Raw genomic sequence first — 25,742 nt, forward strand, 5'->3', positions numbered from 1 at the left:
CCAGCACATTTCTACTATAGTGATTACATTGTTAGCTTTCCAGCTGCACAGTGGTTTCCAGCTCCTCTTTCTTATGCATACTGCATGCATTGGTACAGAGGCACTTCCGTTGGGCTGTTGACTGTGTCACTTTTTTGGACAAGGATCAAGCCCCAATTCCTTTGCAGCATTTCTCAAGTATTCCCCTCTTGGTTCCCAACACATCACCAGCCCCTAGCCCTTCTCTGTTGCTCAAAACTCCATTGTCTTTCCCCGCTGAGTCTCGTTTAAAGCCCTCCTTGTAAGTCTAACCGGCTGACCGGCAAAGACGATCTTGCCCCGCTTGGTCGCGTGAATCCCATCAGCTCCCAACAGACCCGGCTTCTTAAAGGTAGATCCATGATTATAGAAGCCAAAACCCTGAGTATGGCATCAGCTACACAGCCCGGCATTCAGCTGTCCAGTCCGTCTCCTCCTTCCTGGAACCCTTCCTCAGACCGGACACCAACAGAGGCGACCATCACCTGTGCTCCCCATCCTTTTAGCATCGCTCCTACAGACATAATAGACTCCTGGGAGGGTTCTAAGTTGCCTTATCTGACGCTACAGAGAAGAGTAGGAGCAGGCGATAATCTGTAGGGTTCACCAGCCTTGGCAGCCTCTCAGTGACACCATGAATGTGAGCTCCTGGTAGGCAGCAGAGCTCTCTAGAGAAATCATCTGGGTGGGAAATGGGTGTCTCGGTGTTTCTCAGGAGGAAATCTCCAATTACTAATACCTTTATGTGCTTCTCTGGTCGCACTGGTTCTAACGTGGGCAAGTGGTTAGGTCAGCTTTGCATGGTTGGCTTTGTCCTGGGTCCTGTCCATTACTCATGTGCTCTTCAGTCTCCAAACCAGGAGCATCCTGTCTGTTATGTAGGGGCACTTCAGGAGATGGGGGAGGGTTCTTCCTTCTACCCTGAGCACAGAAATGCATCCGGTCTCCTTCATCTCAGGAGTTATTTGTGTCAGTCACCCCGAGGCTACATTCTGGCTTGCCTTCCTTTTGTACACTCTGAAGGCAGGATGTCGCTCAGCCTGGGACAGCGTACAATACCTGGCATCGAACTCCTGTCTGTGTACCTGGATTCTGTGCTTGCAATCAATCTCCACTTTTAAAATTTCCACGTCCAAGGAGATCTTTCTGCTGGGCACACTTGCAGCCATGACATCCACCGCTGCCTTCGGGTTCTAAGGGGGACTTCCAGGTACCGGAGCTCTTGCCCTGCCCTTTGTTCATTGACCCTGTCCATCACTCCCGCACTGGGCTGCTGATTATTCTCTCCCTCCAGTTCGGGGACGCCCTGCCGCGACACCTCACTTTTAATTTAAAGCCCTCCTAATGAGGTCAGCTATCCTACTGGCAAAAATATCTGTGCTCCGCTCAGTGAGGTGGAGCCCCGCTCTCCCAAGCAGATGCTGATCCAAAAACAGGGTCCCATGCTCATAGAACCCAGAACGCTGTTGCAAGCACCAGCTCCGCAGCCAATTATTTACCCGCATTATCAGTGCCCTTATCCTACAACACCTGGACGGCATCAAAAGCATCGGTGGTGGGTCGACCTTGTCTGGATGCCAGGTGCCCACAGAGCCGCTCTATCGCTCCCCCTTCTCAGCTTGACACAGAGAGAAAATAAGATGGAAAACAACTCACAGGGTGAGATAAGGCAGTTTACTAAAGGAAAAGAGAAAGTTTTCGCACGAAAAAGCAAACAGGAAAAACAAATAATTATATCCGCTAGCTCCCATCAGCAAGCACTGTCCGACCACTTTCCAAGAAGCAGGGCTTCAGCACGCGTAGGGGTTGCTCCAAAAGGCAAACGTTGTAAATAACTAATGTGCCCCCTTCCCTCTCCTTAACTCAGCTTTTATTTCTGAGCTGAAGTCATCATATGGTACAGAATAGCCCTCTGGCCAGTTTGGGTCACCTGGTCTAGTGGTGTCTCCTCCCGCCCCCAGCCTACTGATGAGGGACAGAATGTTGGAGAGACAGCGCTGATGCTGTGCCAACACTGCCCAGCAGTAGCCAAAACACTGGGGTGTTATCAACACCCTTCTAGTTACCAATGCAAAGCATGGCACTGATGGCCGCTATGGGGAAAACAAACTCCATCTCAGCCACACCCAATGCAATCTCCACCCCTTACTTGACACCATTTGCATCATACTCAGATGCCACAGAATTATATTTATATATCTGTCTTCCAATTATTCCGTTGTATTTATTTGCCTGACTTTATTTATTTGTCATGACTGAAATCCCTTCTTACCAACGCTTACAACTTAAACTCCATGCTTAAACCATCTTTATGCCCAACACACGTATACATTTTCATTAACTAATGTCTCCCTTCCTTTCAAAGATAGATATTATTTTCCCATTCCATGGGTTTCCTCCACCCCTCCGGATGTTTAAAAACAGGCCGTGACTTGGGCTCCATTCCATCAAGATGGGTGCTCGGGACAGAAGCGACACACACGATCCTTCGGCACCGACACCGGCCCTGCCCGGGCTATCGTCGCACTCTCCTCGCTCCTCGTAAAATTCACTCACCGTCGGTTCATGTCACTCCTGCTACTTTACTCCCTGCAACATAGAATTTACACTCATTATATTTCCCCCAAGGTTAAATCTCCTTGAGGCACACACCAAGTCTCCCCATCCTTCTGCATTACCCACCAAGTACACCCAGGTCCCTGAGCAAAGACAATCCCATTAATAGGTTTGCCTTTTCCCATGGGAGGAGAATTCCACACCGACCTCCTTAGCCTCTCCCCTGTGTGCAGTATGGGGACCTTATCTCCTCCCACAGTATGTAGTGGTTTTGTTTGGGCAGGACCAGCGCGGTTAGCAGATCTTCTGGTGTTAACCAGCCAAGTGGCCTCTGCTAAATTTGCATCCCAATGCTTCCGTGCCCAATTGCCTAACCCTCTTGACAGTCCATCATACCTCTCAATCTTTCCAGAGGCTTGTGGGTGATAAGGGATGTGATATATCCACATGTTTCTTTGCCCAAGAGTTTAGGAGGCTATTTCAAAAACAAGCCTCATTGATTCCATTCTTTCTGGGCTACCATGACACCACAAAATGTGTCTCTCAAGGCCTAAGATGGTGTTTCGAGCAATAGCATGGCTTAGAGGGTATTTTTCCAGCCAGCCAGTAGTTGCCTCTACCATGATGAGTATGTAAGCTCTTGCTTTGGTGTGTTCATGGCAGTGGTCCAATATAGTCAATTTGCCAGGCCTCACCATCTCTAAAACCCAGTTTGGCCATCTATTCCAAGGAGATTGTACTCGTGTGGCTCACCTGATTGCAGCACATGCTTCACATTCATGGGTGACCTGTGTGATAGCCTCTGTGATCAGATCCACCCCTCGATCACAAGCTCATCTGTAGGTTGCATCTTTTCCTAGATGTCCTGATGTTTCATGGGCCCATCGGGCTGTAAATAGTTCACACTTCTGCTCCCAGTCTAAGTCTACCTGAGCTATTTCAATTTTGGCAGCCTTATCGAGCTGTTCGTTGCTGTGATGTTCCGCAGTGGCATGGCTTTTGGGCATGTAAACATCTATGTGACATTCCTTCAGAGCCATGTTTTCTATCCGTGCAGTGATGTCCTGCCACAACGCAGCAGCCCAAATGGGTTTACCCTTGCATTGCCAATTGGCCTTCTTCCATTGCTGTAGCCGCCTTCATAGGGCATTAGCCACCATCCAGGAGTCACTACAGAGACACAGTACAGGCCACTTTTCTTCTCCTTCAGCGGCCTCAACGACTCGTTGTGTGGGACTCCACACAGCAGCTTTCCACCTCTGATGGTTTCCTACCACAAGGCAGGATCCATCAGTAAAGAGAGCATGGCCTCTTTCATCTTCTGATAACTCATTATATGGTGGTGCTTCTTGAGCACGAGTGACCTTTCAAAGAAATTCTCCAAAATCTCTGCCTTTTTTCATGGATTCTCAGGCAATTGGGTTTCCCCGGTCAAGCTCGTTGTGTGATCAGGGCTACCCACCCACTTACTCCATGTAGCACCGCTTGCACGATGTGTCAAAGGGATGCTTCCTTTGAACCTCTAGTGTAGCAGAGGAAATTGCAGTGCCAAGAGGAGACGGGCTTCTTTCCCAAAAACATTTGAGGATGCTCAAACCCTCTCATACGCTGCTAATATTTCTTTTTCAGCTGGAGTGTAGCGGGCCTTCTGACCCTCAATAACCCTGGCTCCAAAACCCAAATGGTCGACCTCGGGTTTCTCTTGATGTTCTTTGCCAGAGGCTCCAAGTGAGACCATGCTACCCAGCTGCGGCGTAGAGTATATTTTGCAGGGCTAGTCCAGTCTGAACAGGCCCAAGAGCTACTGCGCAAGCTATTTCCTCTTCGATCTGTTCAAAGGCCTGTTGTTGCCCAAGGCCCCATTCAGAATGGTTCTTCTTCCAGGTCACTCGATAGAGGGGCCTCACAAGCTGACTATAACCTGGAATATGCATTCTCCAAAACCCCAGGCGGCCTACGAAAGCCGGTATTTCCACCTTCTTAGCTGGTGAAGACATAGTTGCTATCTTCCTAACCACATCCATAGGCACATGACGGGGGCCATCCTGCCATTTGACACCCAAGAACTGGATGCCCTGTGCAGGTCCCTTGACCTTGCTTTTCTTTATGGCAAACCCAGCTTTCAGAACATTCTGAACTATTCTTTTTCCCTTCTCAAACACTTCTGCCTCACTGCCCCACACAATGATGTCGTGAACGTATTGTAGATGTTCAGGAGCATCACCCATTTCCAGTACACTTTGGATCAGTCCATGAGAGATGGTAGGGCTGTGTTTCCACCCCCGGGGCAGTCGATTCCTGGTGTACTGGACACCTCGCCACATGAAAGCAAACTGTGGTCTGCTCTCTGCTGCCAAAGGAATTGAGAAAAATGCATTGACAATGCCAAGTGCAGCATACCACCTGGCTGCCTTTGACTCCAGTTCATATTGGAGCTCTAACATGTGCGGTACCAGGAGCACGCAGTGGGGGTGTTACTTCATTCAGGCCACGACAGTCTACTGTTAACCTCCATCCTCCATCAGACTTTTGCACTGGCCACATGGGACTACTAAAAGCTGAGTGAGTCTTGCTGATTGCTCCTTGGCTCTCCTTATTCACCTTTCCTTTGACACTTCTGGGGGCAATTACTGTAGTTGTTGTTTGGGTCCCTATCTCAGCCATAGTGTCCTCAAATGCACTTTGGGTCCCTGCCTCAGCCACACTCCTCTGACAGTACTGAGCTGTGGCTCAGCAGGCATAGGCCAGGCCCCTGTACAGGGCGAGAAGCTGCTGGGTTTCATTGGGGTAGCTAAGGCACCCTTCTATCAGGTGACGCGTCCGTTTGCCGGGGCTCATTGCCTGTTTAGGTGCAAAGTCCCGGGCATGGGGAGGTGATAACCACTCTAGGAACCTGCCCAAATCCTTCCACACGCACTGCCATCCAGGCACCAGCCGCTTCAGGGCACATTTCAAGATCTCCTCACCTACAGTTTGCTTTGTCTTACAGCAGGATGACACCAGATTCCACAAACCCCATAGTATGCCAACAGTATTAGTTAATAGTATTAATAGTATTCAACAGCTTACATGAGGAAGAACAAGGAACACGGGAGCCTGCATTCTAAAACAATACACATCAATCCCAGATAGGGAGAGGGATTCCCTCATTGTCCCCAGAAAATAGCTCCTCCAGCAAAACAAAGCCATCAATGTCACAGCAAAGCACAGAGACCCTGTTTGTATTAACATGTTCCCAAACTGAACAAAACAAAGAGATAAGCAGCGTACCTGACAAACTCCATCTCCCGCGCAAGAGCTTGCTACTCAATAACGGCTATCGCTATACCATGCAAGATATATAACTGCCATTGTCTCAGCCCATGTTAGGAACCGAAAAAGACTGCTGTGGGTTTATCTTGGCTAGACGCCAGGTGTTCAGCAAACAACTCTATCACTCCCCCTTCCCAGCTGGACAGGAGAGATGAAAAACAACTTGCAGATTGAGATAAGGCAGTTTACTAAAGCAAAAGTGAAAGTTTGTGCATGAACAAGGAGAGGGGAAAAAAACCATTATTGCCTAGTTTCGATCAGCAAGCACTGCCTAGCCACTTCCCGGGAAGCAGGGCTTCCGCACACGTAGCAGTTTCTCTGAAAGGTAAACACTGTAAATGAGAAATGCCCCCCTTTCCTCCTCTTTTACTCTGCTTTTATTTCTGGGCTGATGTCATATGTTATGGAATATCCCTATGGCCAGTTTGGGTCAGCTGTCCTGGTTGTGTCTCCTCCCAGGATTTTGCCCACCCCCAGCCTACTGATGCTGGGGCAGAATGTTGGAGAGACAGCACTGACGCTGTGCCAACACTGCTCAGCAGTAGCCAAAACACTGGGGTCTGATCAACACCTTTCTAGCTACCAGTGCAAAGCACGGTGTGGGAATATGACCGGGGACCCTGTGGACCGGTAACTGGGGATTCAATTAGAGCAAACTTAGGAGTTACATTAGCATCCTCACAGGAGCTATAACAGTACGGGAATTATCGGGTAAATCACAGTTGCTGCTCCCTGGGTGGAATGCAGTTGGCATGACTTGAAACCTATTCCGTGATGATTCCCCATACACACACACACCTGCTAAGGGGGATGGAACGGAGGGTGGAGCGGAGCGAAAGCCAGGCTCTGCAGAAATCCTTGCAGGGAAGGGAACTCAATGGTACTTTGCAGCTGATAAACAGCATACCACCCGTCAACCAAGGGAGATAGGGGAAGATGTCTTACCGCTGAGCCAGCAACTGTGGTGAAATCAACTCTCCTTTGTTGTAGATGTCGGCGAACCCAATGGGAAGAATGATGATGTCTAACTCCATTTTAGAAGGCTGAATGATTTCTTTATTATAATTATGCTATAATACATTAATATGCTATATAAAAGAGGATACTAAATACTACATGCTACTTTCTCTAACTCTCATATCTAACTAATTCACAACTCGTGACCCTGTTTGCCAGAGTCCAGACACAGGTGGATCCGATTGGCCATCAGGCCCAAATAATCCACCATGATCCAACCAAGCGCTCACTCTGGGTAAACAATTCTCCAAACACATTCCACAAGAGAACAACAAGGAGCAGAAATAGAAATTGTTTTCTCTTTCATTTCTCTCTGTGCACCTCAATAAAAAATCCTGAGAGAGAGAGAAATGTGCTTGCCACACTCCTTAGATGAACTTGCTTCATTAAAGCCTAATAATAAGATTAACGCACACCTCCATCCCAAAGTTACCCACCTCCAAAGTGCGACCACCCCTCACTGGGCATGTGGTCTATATTCTTTTTGACTGTATCTTTAAAAGCAAAGCAAGAGAATTTTACACCAATCAGTAACAAAGGTATGTATGACTAGAGTCACTCAAGCTCCACCTAAACACACAGAAATAGTATAAAAATAAGTCAAGAATGGGGAAAAATTAGGGAAGACTCCATCGTAGCTGCTGGGATCAGTTGATGGGCTGAACCTGTCTTCTCCCCCATAGAGATGCCTATTGGCTAAGAATCATACTCTATGCATGCTGAACATTTTATTAGGGATTAGAGCTTGTCTGTATATTCCTTCAGATATACTTTTGCAGTCAGACACTATCACCGACAATCTTCGAACCTTAACCTGTCACAATTTATATTAATAAAGAGTGTTATTCCATAAACTGTTAGTGTGAATCCTTGGCGGACACTACCAGTCGTCAGCATCAGGTAACACAGTGGGTAAAGGGGAAGACATGCTGAGGGGTCTCCCTTACACTGTTGGTGTGTTTCCCTGAGTCAGTCGAACCAGCTTCTGATCCAGTAGTGTGGTGGTGCATGGCTACGCAGAAGGAGCGAAAAGCTTTGTGAATTTGAAATGGGAGTTTCTATTTCGTAAATATGAGGTTGGAGTTTCTATTCTGTATTTTTACGTGTATTTACCCTCCCCCCTGAAGCTATTCCCATTGGATTTCACCTGTAATGTATTCATACTAGGCACTGTTCTATTGATTTTACCTTATCTCTTATATTCCCCTATAAAACCTGTAACCCAACCCCAGAGCGGGGTCACTCGTCCGTGCGGCGTTCGAACAAATACAACCTACTTCGGACTGCACAAGTGTCCAATCTCTTGAGTCTCTTTATCTCTGTCATGAACGCGCTCTTGAAATAGCTCTCTCTGTATCAAACGAACCCCAAAGTTGGTTGTTGCTTCTCTCTGACTGCTCCCGGAAGCGCCTGGCCAGCACCCCGGTAAAAAGGAGCTGGGCGGGAACAAAGAAGTCGGAGAGAGAAAGCGACAAGTGGCGCCGCAACATGTGGCTCTGATACGGCAGCTGTTTTTAAAGCGCGACAGATAGTGCTCCGCTCAGAGCTTCTCCAGACGCTGTTTTCCACCGCTGTCACCGCCGCCTACGCCGCCACCGTTGAGCTGTCGGTGCCACAGTCAAACCGGAGGGGAGAAGTTCCCGGACCACGCCGGTCCTGGGGGTTCACGTCTCTCATGCCCGGCGCGGCAGCTCTATCGCCGCTGAGAAACTGTTCCGTTTTCTTTCCGGTTCCGTTTTCAGCGGGGAGAAGACGTAGCTTCCGCACACCCCGAAGACGGCTTCAGACCAGGAACCGCTGCTGTTTTTTGTTTGCTGTTTTCTAAGGGTTGACGGTTCGGTAAGTTTCAATACTAGTGCGGGAGGGCCCCGGCTAGTGAAACTGGGTGGAAGCACTCGCGTTCCTGCGGAGGGAAAGGGACGTGCAGTGTGCAGCATGGGCAGTGCCGCTGCCGATTCTTAGGCTTTTTCAGGTATTTTTTCTTTGTTTTTTTTCCGGCAGCAGGCGGGTGAGGCTTGCTTGTGGGCAGAATGGGTGGGAAATTTTCCACACAGCAGAAAGAGATTTATAACCAAGTAAAAGTAACCCTGAGATAGTCAGGAGAAAGTTTTTCTAAGAGTTTTGTGAAAAAATTTACCAAGTGGATCGTTTCAACTCTTTCAAACATCTCAGCTCAGGATGTAAGGAAAAAGGGTTTTTGGAAGCGGGTTGGCACACTTTTAACAGAAGGCACAAAGAAGGGGGATCCTTCAGTGAAGGAAGGCTTCATGAGGATCTTTTTGTTAGTTTATGACATTGTTAAAGAGGGCGCGGACAGTCGGGAAACGCGGGAAACTGAAAAGGGCCCATCTGCTTTATTTCCCCCGTCTCCCTGACCCCCACGGTCTGAAAATGCTGATAGCTCTGTTGAAACCTCCATTTCTAACCCCTTTCCTAATCCTCCTCAAAAGGATTTCAGTTCTGGCTGTTCCCAAAAATGCTGTACCCCTTCTAACCCCTTCCCTGAACCCCCACGGGATGAACCGCCACAAGATGGTGGCGGCCACGTGGCAGGGGTCTTTGACCCATCTCAAGATGCCCAGGGCAGAGTGGCGGGGACTCCTCCTTCCCAGAATTCCTTTGTACCCCCCCCCCACGCCAGTCCCTGACCCGCCTTCCCTTTGTCCCAACCCCTCCTCCTCCTCCTCCTCTCTTGCATCAGATGAAACCCCTCCCAAGGGCTATTGCAGGCCTCCACCCACAGCACCGCCCCTCCAAGTTATACCTTCAGCTCCACCCCTCAAGGTTGCATCACCCAATGCCGCCCCGCTCCACACGGCATCACCAACCTCAGCCGCTCCTACACAAACCTCCACCCCCGAGCCTCTGAACCCTGCCCCCACCCCTGTTTCCCAAGCCCCGGCCTCTGGTTCCCATGGTGATGTGAAACGCGGGGGAGCCGAAGCCGGGAAACAGAAAGCAGGCAGAGATTCAAATTCTCTGTTCCAAGCCCCGGTGTTATACAATGCAAGAGGACAAAACCCCAGATGGGAACCCCTTTCATATGAATGCATAAAGGAACTCTGCAAAACAACATGTGAATTTGGGCAAAAAAGCGAATTTTTTAGGAGCATGTTAAAAGCAACTTTCAATTCTAACACCTTAGTTCCCACTGATTTAAAGCGCTTGTTCAGTTGCTTGCTCCCTCCATCAGAATACAAAATGTGGGAGAGAAATTGGAAAAGGTTTGCAGGAGACCTTCTTCCAGGAATTTTGCAGAGTGCCGATTATGCCAAAGATATAGAGGATGACGAGATCACCCTCGAACATCTTGTGGGTGAGGGGGATTGGAACCAAGCCCAAAAGCAAGCAGCCGGGATTCCCAAGACAGTGTTAGACCTCACAAAAGACGCAGCAGAGTGGGCATTTCTTAGTATGCCCTCAAAGGAACCTATAATACCTTATATCACTCTCAAGCAATCTGTTTCAGAGACATTCATGGATTTTGTTGATCGAGTGAGAGACACGGTCGAGAAAAAGGTGGAAGGGCAAGAAGCACGAGACGAAATCATGTTAGAAATTGTTACCACAAATGCAAATGAAGCCTGCCGGCGAGTCATCATGGCTCTTCCAGCGTCCCCTCCACCTACACTGGATCAGCTCATCGAGGAGCGCACAAGAAAAGCCACACTGATGGCAGAGGACTTGGTGAAAAGTCCTCAGGAAAAAGTGGTTGCTCCGACATCAGCAACCCCAAAAACTCCAACATCGAGTTCTCCTCCTCCCAAACGCAGGTGTTATTACTGCAATGAGGAAGGCCATTTCATCAGTCAGTGCCCCTTTTGGGGGACAGCGCCTCCTCGGGGGGGAGGGAGGGGGGTGGGGAGAATTCTCCAACCAGCAAAAAAACTAATTGGGGAGCACGGACCTACCCCGCGTGATGATACAAATGGGGTGGGTCAGGGGGTTGTTGGAGACCCTACAGATGACGCAGTTGCGTCAAACAGGAAACGCCGCAAGGGAGGAGGAGAACCCTAATTCCTGTTTTTCCTTTATACTGGCAGAATTTATATAGTTGGTTTACCCTGTTGTATCATTTCATTTTTCTTTCAGACTAGCAGGATGTCAATTCCTACATTCCTGCTCCTCATTTGGCTCCAGAAAATGACCTTCTACCTGTCCACAGGGGATGCGTGGAGCCATGGAAAAATGTGTGGGTCACCCTTGCCCAAGCTTTGAAACAAGAACACCTGTGTTACGCTACTGCCTCAGCAGAAAATCCAATGTCCACATGCCTGGTAGGGATTCCGAGTAAGGGGCAAGAATTTCCAAAGTCCTTGATCCATTTGCAAAATGAGTTAAATGAAAACAATCCACCGAATATTTGGGCAGAGTTCTACAAGCACAAGGGTGTCATAGAACGTGTTAAAATACCTGTTCAGAATCCCCTGCTCCTGTGGCAAAAGTTTGTTCTAGACCTGCCCGCTGCTGATGGGGAGCCTCAGGAATTAGAACTACTGGGCTCCACAAAAGCTGAATTTTGCGTTCAATTCAATTTTTCACCAGATAAAAAAAATAAACCTATATGCACAGGTCAGACAATACAAGATAGAATTCAGAGCGGGCCAATGGTGCACAGCTGTTGCTGTTTTAGAGATCCCTACCACAACGGATTTCTATCCCCGCAAGCTGGAAAAGGGAATGTTTTTCATCTGTGGGGATAGAGCATATCCAGGAATCCCTTCTCGTCTTGTTGGAGGTCCGTGCACTCTGGGGCATCTTTCCCTTGCTTCCCCCAACATGACTCAAATTCCAATCGGGCAAGAAAAAAGTGAAACAAAAATTACTAAACGGAGTGCAAATCAATTTGATGAACATTGTGACGCCAAAATTTACCATTGGGCAAAATCAAAAAGGGTTGCTGTCTCTGTGTTCCTACCATGGGTAGCGGCAGCCAAAGCATTGAGCGAATTAGGCAATCTGGAATGCTGGGTGATGAAGCAGGCAAGTTTGACATCCGCAGCTTTGAGTGATCTCCTTGCAGACGAGGAAATTACCAGAAAGGCTAACCTGCAAAACAGGGCAGTTATCAATTTCCTGCTGTTGGCACATGGGCATGGATGCAAAGAATTTGAGGGATTGTGTTGCTTCAATTTGTCATCAAAAGGCCAAAGTGTTCAATCATCCATCCGGGAAATGAGAAACCTCACTGGGAGCATGAAGCAGGAGAATGAGGACTGGTTCAAGGGCATGTTTAAAGGCTGGGATCTTTCTGGGTGGGTGTTGTCCCTTCTTAAAGACATTTGTTACTTTGTAGTTGCAATTTTTTTAGTTTTGCTATCATTTGGGATTCTTAAGCGAATCATTTTTAGCATTGCTTCCTCCAAGTTGGCAACCTCCGCACCTGGCATTCCTGCTGCCACCATGGCAGGAGAATGGTGAGAGAATGGCAAACAGGACTACACTGCAGGTTGAAAACTGCAGTTTCTCTTTCCCCCAAAGCCCCGTTCATTTCATTAAAAAAAAGAGAGGGAGATGTGGTGGTGCGTGGCTTCGCAGAAGGAGCGAAAAGCTTTGTGAATTTGAAATGGGAGTTTCTATTTCGTAAATATGAGGTTGGAGTTTCTATTCTGTATTTTTACGTGTATTTACCCTCCCCCCTGAAGCTATTCCCATTGGATTTCACCTGTAATGTATTCATACTAGGCACTGTTCTATTGATTTTACCTTATCTCTTATATTCCCCTATAAAACCTGTAACCCAACCCCAGAGCGGGGTCACTCATCCGTGCGGCGTTCGAGCAAATACAACCTACTTCAGACTGCACAACAAGTGTCCAGTCTCTTGAGTCTCTTTATCTCTGTCATGAACGCGCTCTTGAAATAGCTCTCTCTGTATCAAACGAACCCCAAAGTTGGTTGTTGCTTCTCTCCGACTGCTCCTGGAAGCGCCTGGCCAGCGCCCCGGGAAAAAGGAGCCGGGCGGAAACAAAGAAGTCGGAGACAGAAAACTACACAGTAGGACTGCTCAGTGAAGGATCGCCTGAACAGGATGCTGACAGACTGGTCACGCACATCGGTCTCAACCTTCTTGAAGCACAGACAAATTAAACACTAAAGACTGAGTAAATCCCCCCACACCAAGGGTCAGGGAAGCCTCCTCCCTTTTTCATGTGACACACGGCACTGTGAGAGCTGCTATGGGGAAATGAACTCCATCTTAGCAACACCCAAACCAGCATCACTGGGGCCTGATTCTCAGCTGTCCTTTGCTGCTGAAATTGCAGTTATAGAAGACGGATTGGTACCTGCCCTTCACTCAAATCAACATTCAGTCCCTAATTAATTTTCCTGCTCCTAAAATCTCTAAGCCACCAACCCTCTTCTACAAGGAAGAATAAGCCTTTTAGGCTTTGTGGGGTCAGACATTGGCAGGCTGCCAGGGGCTCAACCAGCTGTTCTCTCACCACCCCTCCTCAATAGGACAGGAGGAGACAATAAGATGAAAAAGTTCCTTCAGGACATAGCCACCTGCCAGATCTAAGGGCAGCAGGGAAATACCCACCCCAGACAGCTCTTTACCCTTTCTTAAATATGCTTACACAGGGGTGCCACCAGCTTTGCTGAGTTGCTCAGCTTTGGCTCTCAGGGAAGTCTGGTGCCTAGCTGGTGAAAACTAGCTGTGTCTAGCACAGAGCAGACCCTGGCCTCTTCTCACAGAGGCCATGCCTGCAGGCCACACTCTGTGTCCAGTTCTGATCCCCAGAATTCAATAAAAAGAGGCGGACAGACTGGAGAGCATCCCAAGGAGGGCCATGAAGATGCTCAAAGGGCTGGAGAACCTGCTTTTGCTGATACCTTTTCTGGCGATTCTTTAAGCAACCTAAAACACCCATTTGCACCAATTGGCATAGTCGGAGGGATGGCAAGAGATATCACTGAATACTTACAGAAGCAGGGAATAAGCCTAAGTCCTAAATACTCGGACAAATGGGCTCAGCATGGTCCACAAGCTGTGGAGGAACATCTAAAAGCAGCTAGCATCTGCATGAAGGCTAGCAATGACAAAGGAATTAGATGCAAAATGTTAAGGCACCTGCCTAGGCTCAGGGGGAACCTCCACACAGTATTCCAGTAGTTCAAGGGAGCCACATGGAGAAGACAAGGGACAACGGGCACAAGCTGCAACAGTCCCCATGGCTGGAGGTTTTTCCAGATGCGGCAGGACAGGGTGCTAAATAATCTCATCTAGTCTCCCTTTCCCACAAGAGGCTGCACCAGATGATCTTTCAAGGTCCCTTCACACCTGGGCTGGTCTAGGATACTACAATTCTCCAGTGGGGGTTGGGGAGTTTTAGCTGGGGGAGCGGGCTCTTCCACTCAGGGGATCTGCAAACTGTCTGCGGCATGGTACCATGGGAGGTTGTGCGCTCTGACCCGGGACTTTGCCGCGCTGCAACTCAGCACTACGATTGAGTTCTGCCTACCTTCCTCACCTGTGCCCGCTGCTGATGAGAAGATTCCAGCCGCCGGCTGTCCGCCGCCTGCACCTCGACCACTACTAGCACTGAGACCAGCTGCCACCCCCATGACTTTGCAGGAACTTTTGGAAAGGGGAAGCACTGCCTCTTCCTCTCTCATCTCGGTGCCATCCAGGCCACCTGGGGAGGTTCCACGCTCGCATCGGAGCGGCCTCTGCCAGCTGCAAATCAGCTACTGCAGCTTTTGCCTTGCCTCTCCTTGCGGTGTCCTTTTGGGACGATGAAATACCCACTCCTGAGGTAATCTATGCTGCGGATACACAGGGCCTCTGGACCAGTCACGATGGGGTGTTTGCACCATTCCTTCTTGGTCAAGCTCACTTCAGCTTCCGGTCCAGTCAGCTGTTGGGATCCCCTTGTCACCCCAGAAATAGAGATGGATTCTGCCCCCACATTTCTCAATGGCATTAAAGTACATCGTGTGCCAGTGTCAACTAAAGCCTTATACTTTTTTGGGTCTGATGTGCCAGGCCATCGGATCAACACAGTCCAATAGAGCCTCTCCTCTACCTGGCTAGAGACAGGGCCCCTCTAGTTCTGGTCATGGTACTTATTGTTCCCTTCCTGTAAATATGACCTGGAGGTCCCTTCAAGAGGATTGGACGTAACATCATCACTCCTATGCTGCCGGGAGTATACTCTCGTGGAGTGTACACTCTCTCCTTAGCTGGGGGACGCCTGCTCCTAAGAGCAGAGACTCTCGTCTGTCCTGGCGAGATAATGAAGATTCCCTCCTTAAGCTCCTCTCTTAGTTTCTGGTAGCCCTCTTCAATTTTCTCTTCCAGGCTCCAGACATGCTCAGACAGTTTCATTTCCACAGGCGAGACGTGGGCCCGTAACAGGGCGGCGACAGTGTCTTCATAAATGCTGAGTTTACTAACCAATGCACCCACCTTATCTTCTCCCTCCCTCCATTGCAGCATCGCTAAGTAACAGGAATATATTTCTGACCCGAGCTGAGCGAATTTCAGCCACATTTGTGATGCGTACTGGACACCGTCTAGACTTTTAGGGAATCCCTTGTCCTCTGAAAAAAAGGATCTCCAGCACAGCTAATTCCCTCAAGCATTGGACACCTTGCTCCATCGTGTTCTACTGTCCTTGCGGCACATGGAGGTCCTCCTTACAAAGAGAGATTACAGGTCGGAGTAACGATTTACTCGAGATTACAAAAAACTCAGTCATACAGAGAAAACTGGTTTTAACCCACAAAGTCGGAGCATAAATTGGCACACTGTTCGCAAGGTGAGGGTCACAGTACTGTTGAAATTCTGGTCTTCCCTCGGATCCATCAAATGGTGGTGCCCCAAGGCCCCAAACCCAAAGCTCAGGTTATATATGCTCAGGTTCAGGTGAGAATGCTCAGTACCTCCCCCAGGACAGGGAGGTTCACAGTGGAGGAATGTAATACTGTGAGTCATGGGATATTCTGGGAGCCTTTCATGGTCTAAGTCCTTGCAGCTGCCTATTATCCTAGTGCCAGTGAGTCCATTATGGCCCATTAGCAGAGATGACCCCACAGGCTGGGTGGGAATGTGCTGGTGCTTCCCCAGAGGGGAGTTATCAGGGCTGAGCCATTTGTGTGAAGAAAAGAAACACTACCCTGCCTTTGAAGGTTTGCCTCTTCTCCCTTATCTCATTTAACACCCATCTTGTAGCCTGAGGTGTTGGGTGTACAGGAGGCAGCTACTGCAAGTGATCCATCATTAGCAGTTCATCAAGAATGACATAGAGGGTGGTACAATACAGTTTGCTTACATGCACATAGTGCTAAACTGGCACCCTACTCCTGTTACCAGGACACCCAGGTCCAACAGGAGGTGGATGCTTCCAACACAGGGCACCACGGTGAAACCACCCTTGGAAAGCATGCATGTAGCCTCACACACAGTATCTTCTACAGTTTTAGCAGCAGCCTACACGGCCTTTCTGTACGTTGGCGTACCACTGCCAAAGAGCTAAGACTTTGCTTCCTACAAGACGCAGCAGAGACTGCTAAGCGCTTCCAGTTTCACACAAACAGGCCAATCACTATCCGTCTCTGAAATGCTGTTATCTGGCTGAAACATTCCACATACTCGCATTCCAGGGAGACACCGTTTGAGCTTGCAGAACTACTTCCCCTCAGTAAGACACGCAAGACGGAGGTGATATCCCCATGACAAATCTTTATTGTGCAACTGCTGCTCAAAGCTTTTATTACCTTCCACAGACACACGGCAAAAAAAATATTACACGTCAAAAGCCGCTACATTGATGGGCAACAGATGAAATCCATTCAGTGGCGATTTGTACGCTTGCAGCAACTCCTGCGGTGCCAAAATCTTAGCCCGGCGGCCAGCCCAACTGACAGCCACCCAGAACGGGTAGACGTATGCGATAGACAGACTGCCCACCCTCGGGCCCTTCATCCACAACCATCCGGAATCCATTGGTCAGGCCCAGGTGAGCAACACACATCTTGCCAACAATCATTACATGCCCAAGAAGCTGGAGAAGGAAGTACAAACCCATAAATAAGTAAAATTAAAAGAAAAAGGAACACATAAAGAGGGCAGAGGGCAGGAAGGGAAGGAACGAGAGCAGAGAACCACCCAGAGAAAGCAGCTAGCCAATTCCTAGCAATTCAACCATTGCATGTCAAATTAATGGCCGTCCGACCGCCGGCAACTGAAGCGTTCCAAGCAAAGTTACCGATTACGCACGCCATAGGGGCAAAAGAGAGCTAGGCAATTTTTCTCAAGCTAAACAGCAAAGGACTACAAAACAGCCACACAAGCTGACTTTGTCTCCGGGTTAAAGCCCCCATTGTGTCTTCAGGCAACATAACCAATCCTGGTGGAAAAGAAACTTTAGGCTGCCTTTTGCGTGGGTTTACAACGTCTTTGAACATGGCTTTCATAGCTAAAAGCAAAACATCCAGCACCTCTCAACCAGCTTTGTCCTTCCTTGCCCCTGACCTGCCAAAAACCCCAAGCACTCTTCTGCAGGTTACAAGTTCTACTTCACTTACTCTAAACCACGACAATAGGCACCAGACTGCGCTCCAAAACAACACTGCATTTTGCACCAGAAGTACATACCCAGGGACCAGCACTGCTTGACAACACTGCTTTTAGTCAAAAAGCTCAATTCCATTACAAGCTAGAAGCAAAAAGATGACAGTGCCAGAAAACCCAAAGGAGCCTACTGTGCCCTATCAAGGGGGAACGGGGGAATGGGAAAGAGTCTAGTAAATGAGGAACTAACTACAGGTACAGTTTAGCATACAGAAAGCTCACACAGTACTTACAGATTCACCAGAACCTCCTGCTTCAGACAACTCGATAATTGGCTCTTTAGGCATGACTAGGAAAAGCGTCCCGTCTAGGGGCAAAAGATCATGGAACGTACGGCACTGGAGGAAGATTAAACAGTTAAAACATAACCGGCTTTAGAGAAAGGTAAGAGCTTATGCATCCCATCTGCCCCGCTGAACTCCTACAGAAGCAGATTACCAGATACCCCAAACACAAGCCAGAACATGGATTTTTCTTGCATGATCATAATGCTTTCTATACCCAAAACACCACATCTTTACAGAGCCCCCTCCAGAAGTGGGATTTGTCATGCAAGACAATGGGGGAAGGAGACAGGCCACTGCTTGCAATTAACAACCTCCAGTATGTTTTAGTTTGGGCTGATTGTTTCCTAAGCAGTTTTTCTATTGGATGTGGGCCATGCAGAGACTGGAGACAAATGGCTTAACTGAATCATCAGAGAGTTTAGTGAAGTGGAAGAGCAGTGGCCATTCGTTTCCCACAGGACAGGGAGCTCAAGTATCAAACACACGCATAATGACAGGAAGCCTGCAAGTGCATAGGATGAGTCTTTCTTTTATACTGCATGCAAGCTCTGCCATTAAAAGCAGAAGGCATCCCTAACTGTTAACTTTCAGCATTTTAACAACTAAGTCATATGGGATATTACCTTAAAGTTAACATCGCATAGGCAACGGCTGTATTGGTTTCCCCCCGGGCTAAGCAGCTCACTCTAGTTTCCAGTACCAACATTCGTGACCCTTGCAAGCATGCTGTTATCACGGTCTTACTTCCCCACAGAAACAAGTTCTGGAAAGCCATTGCAGCCTGCAGGATGATCACTTTATAATTTTTTTATTTTTTTTTTTTTTAACTAGAGAAAACAATAATTCCTTGCCCTAATAATCCAGTTTGCGGGTTCAGAACCAAAGCCTAGCACAGCGAAGCTGCGAAACCTCTTCGATACTGTTAGGAGACACATTGAGGCCGAGTTACCGTCAGAGGTCCTTCTCTACGCGCGCACACGACACGGTGCGGGTGGAATGCGAGGCGAGTCCGGACAACACCAGCAACCCAGTACGGCCGCGGCAGCCGGAGGGGTGGCGGTGCGGCTCAGAACAAGCTTAGGGGATGGTGCAGTAGACAGCACCACAATCCAGAGAGGCCCCGTCCGTCCCCCATCCCTGCACCCAGCCGCAGCAGCAGCACCCCGCCGCGCGCCCGGGCACCGCGCACCGGCTCCTCGGCTCAGATGCCCGCAAGCGCGGGAGGAGGGGGATGGGGGGGAAGGGAAGAGGAACCGCGCACAGAGCAAGGGTGCGGCTACCTCCTCGTCCTCGTCGCTGACGATACCAGAGAAACGCCTTGCCGGGAATCTTTCCGAAGACAGTAGTGGCGCCACCAGGGCCAGAGGCCAACACCCCGACACTCTCGCCAACCAAGGCCAACGCCCGTGTCCACCCCGACACTTCCTCCACTAAGCCGGGCCCTACGCGGCGCCCATTGGGCCGACGGATTGTGGCCCGCGTCTCGATTTGCTGTCTCGCCTGTCATTTTCGCTTTTCCCCGCCCCCTTGGTGAGTCCGCCCTCTTCGACCTGGTGCCCGCGGGGCGCGGAGGGATCTGCCCCGTGTAGTGCTGCGACCCTGAGGGCGGGCTACGAGGTCGCAGAAGACGCTGTAGTAGCTACAAGTACTGTTTCTTGTTCTTTGTTACCACGTCGAGTTGTGGGAAAATGCATGTTATATGATTGGCTCTTCGCAAATATTAAAATGAATACTATATGTGTTATGTTGGAAAGTAGTGTTGTATTAATCCTTTTTTAGTAGTATTGTATTAATCATTTAAAGTAGTGTGTTAAATATAGTTTTAGGCTATAGCATAATATTAAAATAGAAGCTATGTGATGTAAGATAACTTTTTGTGGCCAGCACAAGGAACGGATGAGATAATCGAGAAATTCTTTGCACAGAGTTAACAGCAAGAGTTACTGCCTCCTTAGCAGAAAAGACAAACATCCTTCCACCTCCTCTCCGTCTTTAAGGAGCCACCAGTATTAAGGGGAAAAAGTCGACAAAAACCAGAAAAATCCCTAGTTTGCAAGGAATTTATTCATCATGTATGCGATATATGAATATGCAACAGGCTACTGCTTTTAAGGGTTAATCCTTTGTTCCCAAGGCATGCTTTTCGTGGCTTAGTGCCCGGGAGCATCCGGATGTCCGTTGCTTTTATTGTCCTTTATTGTCCTAAATCTGATTGTCCAAATTCTTATTGCTCTAATTTTTATTACTGTTTTTATAGCTATTTTATTACTGTTAAACTTTTAAAATTTTAAAACAAGTGATTGGTGTTTTTCACAATTATGGTAGCAGAGGATGGTTACTAACAGCTCGCTGCCGGTCCGTTAGGGGAGTCAGGGTGAGGAAGGCGCGCTCTGCCCGATTAGGCAGCCTTGCTCTGTTTACTCAGGTGTGACCAACAGAAGCAGGTTACGATCGATGGACAAAAGTAGGCAATAAAACAAAGAAAAGGGAAGAGATTCCCTAAAACCGCGGCAATTGGCCCCAAGACTTAAGTGTGCACGAAGACAAAGACCCGAGGATAAAGGATAGGTAAGTATTTGCTTGGAAGGGGTGGATAAGAGGCGGGGGTGTGGGGGGGGGTGTGGTGTGTGAATGCGTGTGAATGAGAGGCGGACTGGTTATCCCAGACCTGCCAAGTGATTGATGAGTCTCCCATGCTGCGGTTTCGTCTTTTTGCGAGAAAAGCGGCCAGTCCACAAAAAAGTGTGAGAGAACCCCCCCGCCCCTGCCCCGGGGAAACTGGGACTGGGTCTCAGGGAAGGGGTGGGACCCTTTGGAGAGAGGGAGCCGAGGGTTTTCCTGGCATAATCCACGGGGAAAAACAGAATAAAATAAAGCAAAAAATGTAGAAGGGGCCCCTAAAAATTCTGCCGGATTGAGGATATGCCCAAGAGAATCTGGGGTTGGACAACACAGCTGGATTGCGGGATAATGCCCAAGAGAAACTGAGGTTGGACAACACTGCTGGATTGAGGGATAATGCCCAAGAGAATCTGAGGTTGGACAACACAGCTGGATTGAGGGATATCCAAGAGTACCGGGGCTGGCCAGTAATACCTGAAATTGTCACAGGTGATTTGAAAGTAAAAGATACCTTACTGTTGTCTTGTTGTGTGTGTGATAAGTTAGAAAAGACTCTTTGTTCATCAGGACAAAAAGGGGAAAGCCTTGTGTAAATACCAGGAAACCAAAGGGGAAGCCTTGTGTAGGTAACAGGATTTGAGCTTAGATGCATGTAACATATAGCCTTATATGGAAAAGACCATTACAGGGCCGTGGACTTTCACCAAGGAAGAAGAGAGGAGCCTTCCTCCAACGACCACCAGAGAGTAGAAGAAGACCCCCTAGCAACAGAGGGCGCAAGCGCAGAGTACACCCAGAGATACAGCGGACACGGAAGGAAGAGAGTATAAAAAGACTCTGGGAAGGGGGAAATTATGTGAGCCATTTGCGGAGCAGGGACTCCCCGGCTGCACCCAGCGCTGTTTGCTTGCCATCGCTTGCTGTAATCAATAAATTTCTTATTGACTCTCGAAAGGCTGAACAAATTATTCGCCTCAATTTATAACAATCTGGTGCCGTGACTCCGATAAGGGCTATCCGTTGGAAGCTCCTCCCGGGGAGGCACCCTCGCTGCCTTGGCAGCGAGCCCCGCTCAGGAGACCTCCCCCTGGGACCCTTACCGACGAACCCAAATTCGGTGGCAAGCAAAGAATAGCCAGCAACCCCTTAATCTTTGTGCACGAAGTCCCGGGCGAAGACACAGGACTGTGTAAGTACCTTTCAGTGCTCCTTCTGGGCTACTGAGGTTGCTCCGTTCAGAGGGAGCGGGGCCCGCTCGGTCGGGGTTGGGATCCCGGAGTGTAATGAGTGAGACATCTCTGTGAGACGACGTGAGCGTGGACCTCATAGTAGTGCGTTTCCCACACCCGGCGACGGGCTGGGCCACGAATTGAGGGAAGCGTGGAGGTGTGTGTGAGAAGGCACTCCGGAAGATGGGACAGAAGAAAAGCAAGCCCTCTGGTCCTATGGGTGGGGGGAACCCCTGTAAAGCTTCCCCAAATTCCTCCAGATAGCCCATTAGGACTAATGATTAAAAGTTGGGATGCCTTCCCCACCAGGAAAGGAAAGGACAAGCTGAAAATGGTGCACTACTGCATAGAGGTGTGGGGAGGGAAACAAATAAGAGGAGACCATTTGTACTGGCCAGTGTTTGGCTCATTTGAGGATTGGATATATCAGGCTTTAAACATTTACGTGAATTCTAAAGAGCCCTTGAACTTAGAGGAGAGCGAGTAGGCCTCCCTCTGGATAATGGGGGAAACTCGCACTAAGCTGTTTGCACTTAGTACTAGGGAGAAAAAGAAAAGAGTGAAAGAGGATACAGACCTACCCGATTCCACCCCTCCACCCTACATACCTCCTCCTCCTCCATCACCTCCTCTACCACCAGCCCCTCCCCCCGGTTCTCCTCCCCGGAATCTTTACCCACCCCTACCTCCACATACATCACAACATCCTGACCCCTCTGCCCCGGCACAAAATGACTCGGCAAAAGATGACTCGGAGGGGGATGGGTTGACCGCTGAGCTCCAGGGAAATAACCAGCAGGTAACTAGAAGCCAGACTAGGAAAAGGCGAGAGGAATTGGGATTGTTCCCACTCCGAGAAGCAGGAATGGGGATGGTCCCTAACCCTAATGCAGGGCAACCGGGGCAACCCGCTCAAATCTTAGGAGTTGGATATGTGTCTGTACCCTTGAACTCGGGAGATGTGAGGGAGTTCAAAAAGGAAATGGGACATCTCTTAGAGGACCCCCTTGGAGTTGCCGAAAGGTTAGACAAATTTCTGGGTCCAAACGTTTGTACTTGGGATGAGATGCAATCTATTTTAGGTATATTATTTACCTCAGAGGAAAGGAGGATGATCAGAGATGTAGGGATGAGAATATGGGATGATGAACACCAACAAGGGCCCCTCGCAGACACCAAGTGGCCTATGCAACGCCCTGACTGGAACAACCAGGATCCGCAACACAGAGCCCATATGGTAGATTTGCGGAACATTATAATACAAGGAATAGGAAGATCTGCCTCTCAAGGACAGAATATTCACAGGGCTTTTCGAGAACAGCAAAAAAAGGATAAAGACCCCACAGAATGGTTAGAAAGACTGAGAAAAATCTTTCAGTTATACTCTGGAGTGGACCCTGATACCCCAGTAGGGGAGGCCCTGCTAAAAACACAGTTTGTAGCAAACTCATGGGTGGACATTCGGAAGAAGTTAGAAAAATTGGAGGACTGGCAAAGAAGAGGATTGGATGAATTATTGCGAGAGGCGCAGAAAGTTTATGTAAGGAGGGAGGATAAAACTCATAAAAAGCAAGTTAGGATGATGGTAGCGGCAGTTCGAGAAGGGCAGAAAACTGCCCCCCCTTTACAGAAGGGGGCAGCCGTGCAGGGAAATAAGCGAATTCCAAAGCGGACTGATGAGATTGATAAGAGGAAGGAGGAGAGAGGAATTGCCTGCTTTTACTGTGGGAGGAGGGGTCACATTAGGCGGGAATGCCGACAAAGGATGGCTGATGAAAAACAGTTTCAGGAAGACTAGGGGTGTCAGGGGCTCTATCTCCTGGGGACAAGAGAAAAAACGGAGCCCCTGGTAAAGCTAAAAATAGGTCCCCAGCAGTAAGAATACGAGTTCCTTGTGGACTCGGGGGCGGAAAGATCAACCGTCCAGACCCTTCCCCGGGAGTGTAAAATTTTATCTGACACAGTACAGGTAGTCGGGGCAAAAGGGGAGCCTTTTGGAATACCTGTGATAAAAAATATCCTTTTAGAGACTGATTCTAAATTGGGGGTGGGATCCCTTTTATTAGTTCCCGAGGCGGATTATAATCTACTTGGACAGGACTTGATGATTGAATTAGGAATAGGAGTGGAAGTAATAGAAGAAAAATTGAGCGTAAAACTGTGTCCCCTAGGACCGTGGATGAAGCTGAAATCAATCCGGAAGTGTGGTACACCCCCGATACTGTAGGAAGAATGAATATTGAACCTTTTGGAGTAACCATCCGGAACCCTGAAATACCTGTGAGAATAAAACAATGCCCTCTGTCTAAAGAAGGGAGGCAAGGGTTGAAACCCGAAATTGAGAGACTCTTAAAACAAGGTCTCCTCGAACCATGCATGTCTCCTTTTAACACACCCATCTTACCCATAAAGAAACCAAATGGTAGTTATAGGCTATTTCATGACATAAGAGAAATTAATAAAAGAACTGTTGAAAGATTTCCCGTAGTAGCTAACCCATATACACTTTTAAGTCAATTAGGCCCTGAAAATAAATGGTACAGTGTAATAGGCTTAAAAGACGCCTTCTGGGCCTGCCCTCTTAAAGAAGCCTCCAGAGATTATTTTGCCTTTAAATGGGAAGACCCGGATACACATCGAAAGCAACAATTGAGATGGACTGTCCTCCCTCAGGGGTTTACAGAATCCCCTAATTTATTTGGACAAGCATTAGAACAAATATTGGCAGATTATTCCTTAGGTGAAAGAACAGCTTTGGTACAATATGTAAATGATTTATTAATCGCAGGCAAGGAGGAGGAGATAGTAAGAAAAGAAAGCATAAAGCTACTAAACTTCCTGAGTTTGAAGGGACTTAAGGTTTCAAAGTCTAAGCTACAGTTTGTAGAGGAAGAAGTTAAATACTTGGGACATAAGTTAACCAAAGGAACTAAGAAATTGGATGCTGAAAGGGTCCAAGGTATACTCTCATTACAAGCCCCACAGAATAAGAGACAGATACGGCAGTTGTTAGGACTTTTTGGATACTGTCGACAGTGGATAGTGAACTTTAGTGGGAAAGTTAAATTTCTGTATGAAAAATTAACTAAGGAAGGATTACTCAAGTGGACACCTGAGGATGAGGACCGATTAAAGGCCCTAAAGGTTGAATTGGTAAATGCACCAGTCCTCAGTCTCCCTGATCTAAAAAGACCATTCTTCCTATTTATTAATGTGGAAGAGGGAACTGCATATGGGGTGCTGGCCCAGGACTGGGCCGGGAACAAAAAACCAGTGGCGTATCTCTCAAAACTTTTAGACCCTGTTAGTAGAGGGTGGCCCACCTGCTTACAAGTAATAGTAGCTGCTGCGCTCTTAGTAGAAGAAGCAGGGAAAATAACCTTTGGAAGTGAGCTGCGGGTCTTATCCCCTCATAACATCCGGGGAGTCTTGCAACAAAAAGCTGAAAAATGGATAACAGATGCCAGGCTGCTAAAATATGAGGGCATCCTAATATCATCCCCTAAATTGACTATAGAAACTACCAGTTTACAAAATCCTGCTCAATTCCTATACGGGGAACCAACTACTGAACTGGCACATAATTGCCTCCAACAAATTGAGGAACAAACCAAAATACGACCAGATTTGGAAGAAGAAGAACTAGCCTCAGGGGCCCGGTTATATGTGGATAGATCCTCTCGGGTTGTTGAGGGGAAGAGGAAATACGGATACGCTGTGGTGGATGGAAAAACCTTCAAGATAATAGAATCTGGCCCCCTTAGCCCTAGCTGGTCCGCACAAGCATGTGAACTATATGCACTACTCAGAGCATTAGAATTGTTAAAAGGAAAATCCAGAACCATCTACACTGATTCTAAATATGCTTATGGGGTAGTACACACTTTTAGTAAAATTTGGGAAGAGAGAGGATTAATTAACTCACAAGGAAAGGGGTTAATACATGAGGAGCTAATCCGACGAGTTTTACAAGCTCTCAGATATCCGGAAAGGATAGCAGTAGTGCATGTCTGTGGCCATCAGACAGGAATGGGAGCCTCCATTAGGGGAAACAATTTAGCTGATGAGGAGGCCAAGAGAGCTGCGCTAATGACTTTAAAACATAAGCCTGAGGTTACACAA

The 25,742-nt window shown here is 48.2% G+C and overlaps 1 long non-coding RNA gene across 2 annotated transcripts; it reads right to left on the reverse strand.

Annotated features, from left to right (window-relative positions):
- Nucleotides 1–1,670: 1,670 nt before the first annotated feature.
- Nucleotides 1,671–7,887, reverse strand: LOC128822753 (uncharacterized). Of its 2 annotated transcripts, XR_008441583.1 has the most exons (3): nt 5,845–7,887; nt 3,328–4,924; nt 1,671–2,607 (listed from the first exon to the last, which is right to left on the reverse strand). It is a non-coding gene; the product is annotated as an uncharacterized LOC128822753 (long non-coding RNA). The 2 variants fall into 2 exon arrangements; XR_008441582.1 differs by lacking the exon at nt 5,845–7,887 and having other exon boundaries at nt 3,328–5,835.
- Nucleotides 7,888–25,742: the final 17,855 nt, after the last annotated feature.

The sequence above is a fragment of the Vidua macroura genome, assembly GCF_024509145.1.
Source record: "Vidua macroura isolate BioBank_ID:100142 chromosome W unlocalized genomic scaffold, ASM2450914v1 whyW_random_scaffold_48, whole genome shotgun sequence".
NCBI classification, from domain to species: Eukaryota; Metazoa; Chordata; class Aves; order Passeriformes; family Viduidae; genus Vidua; species Vidua macroura.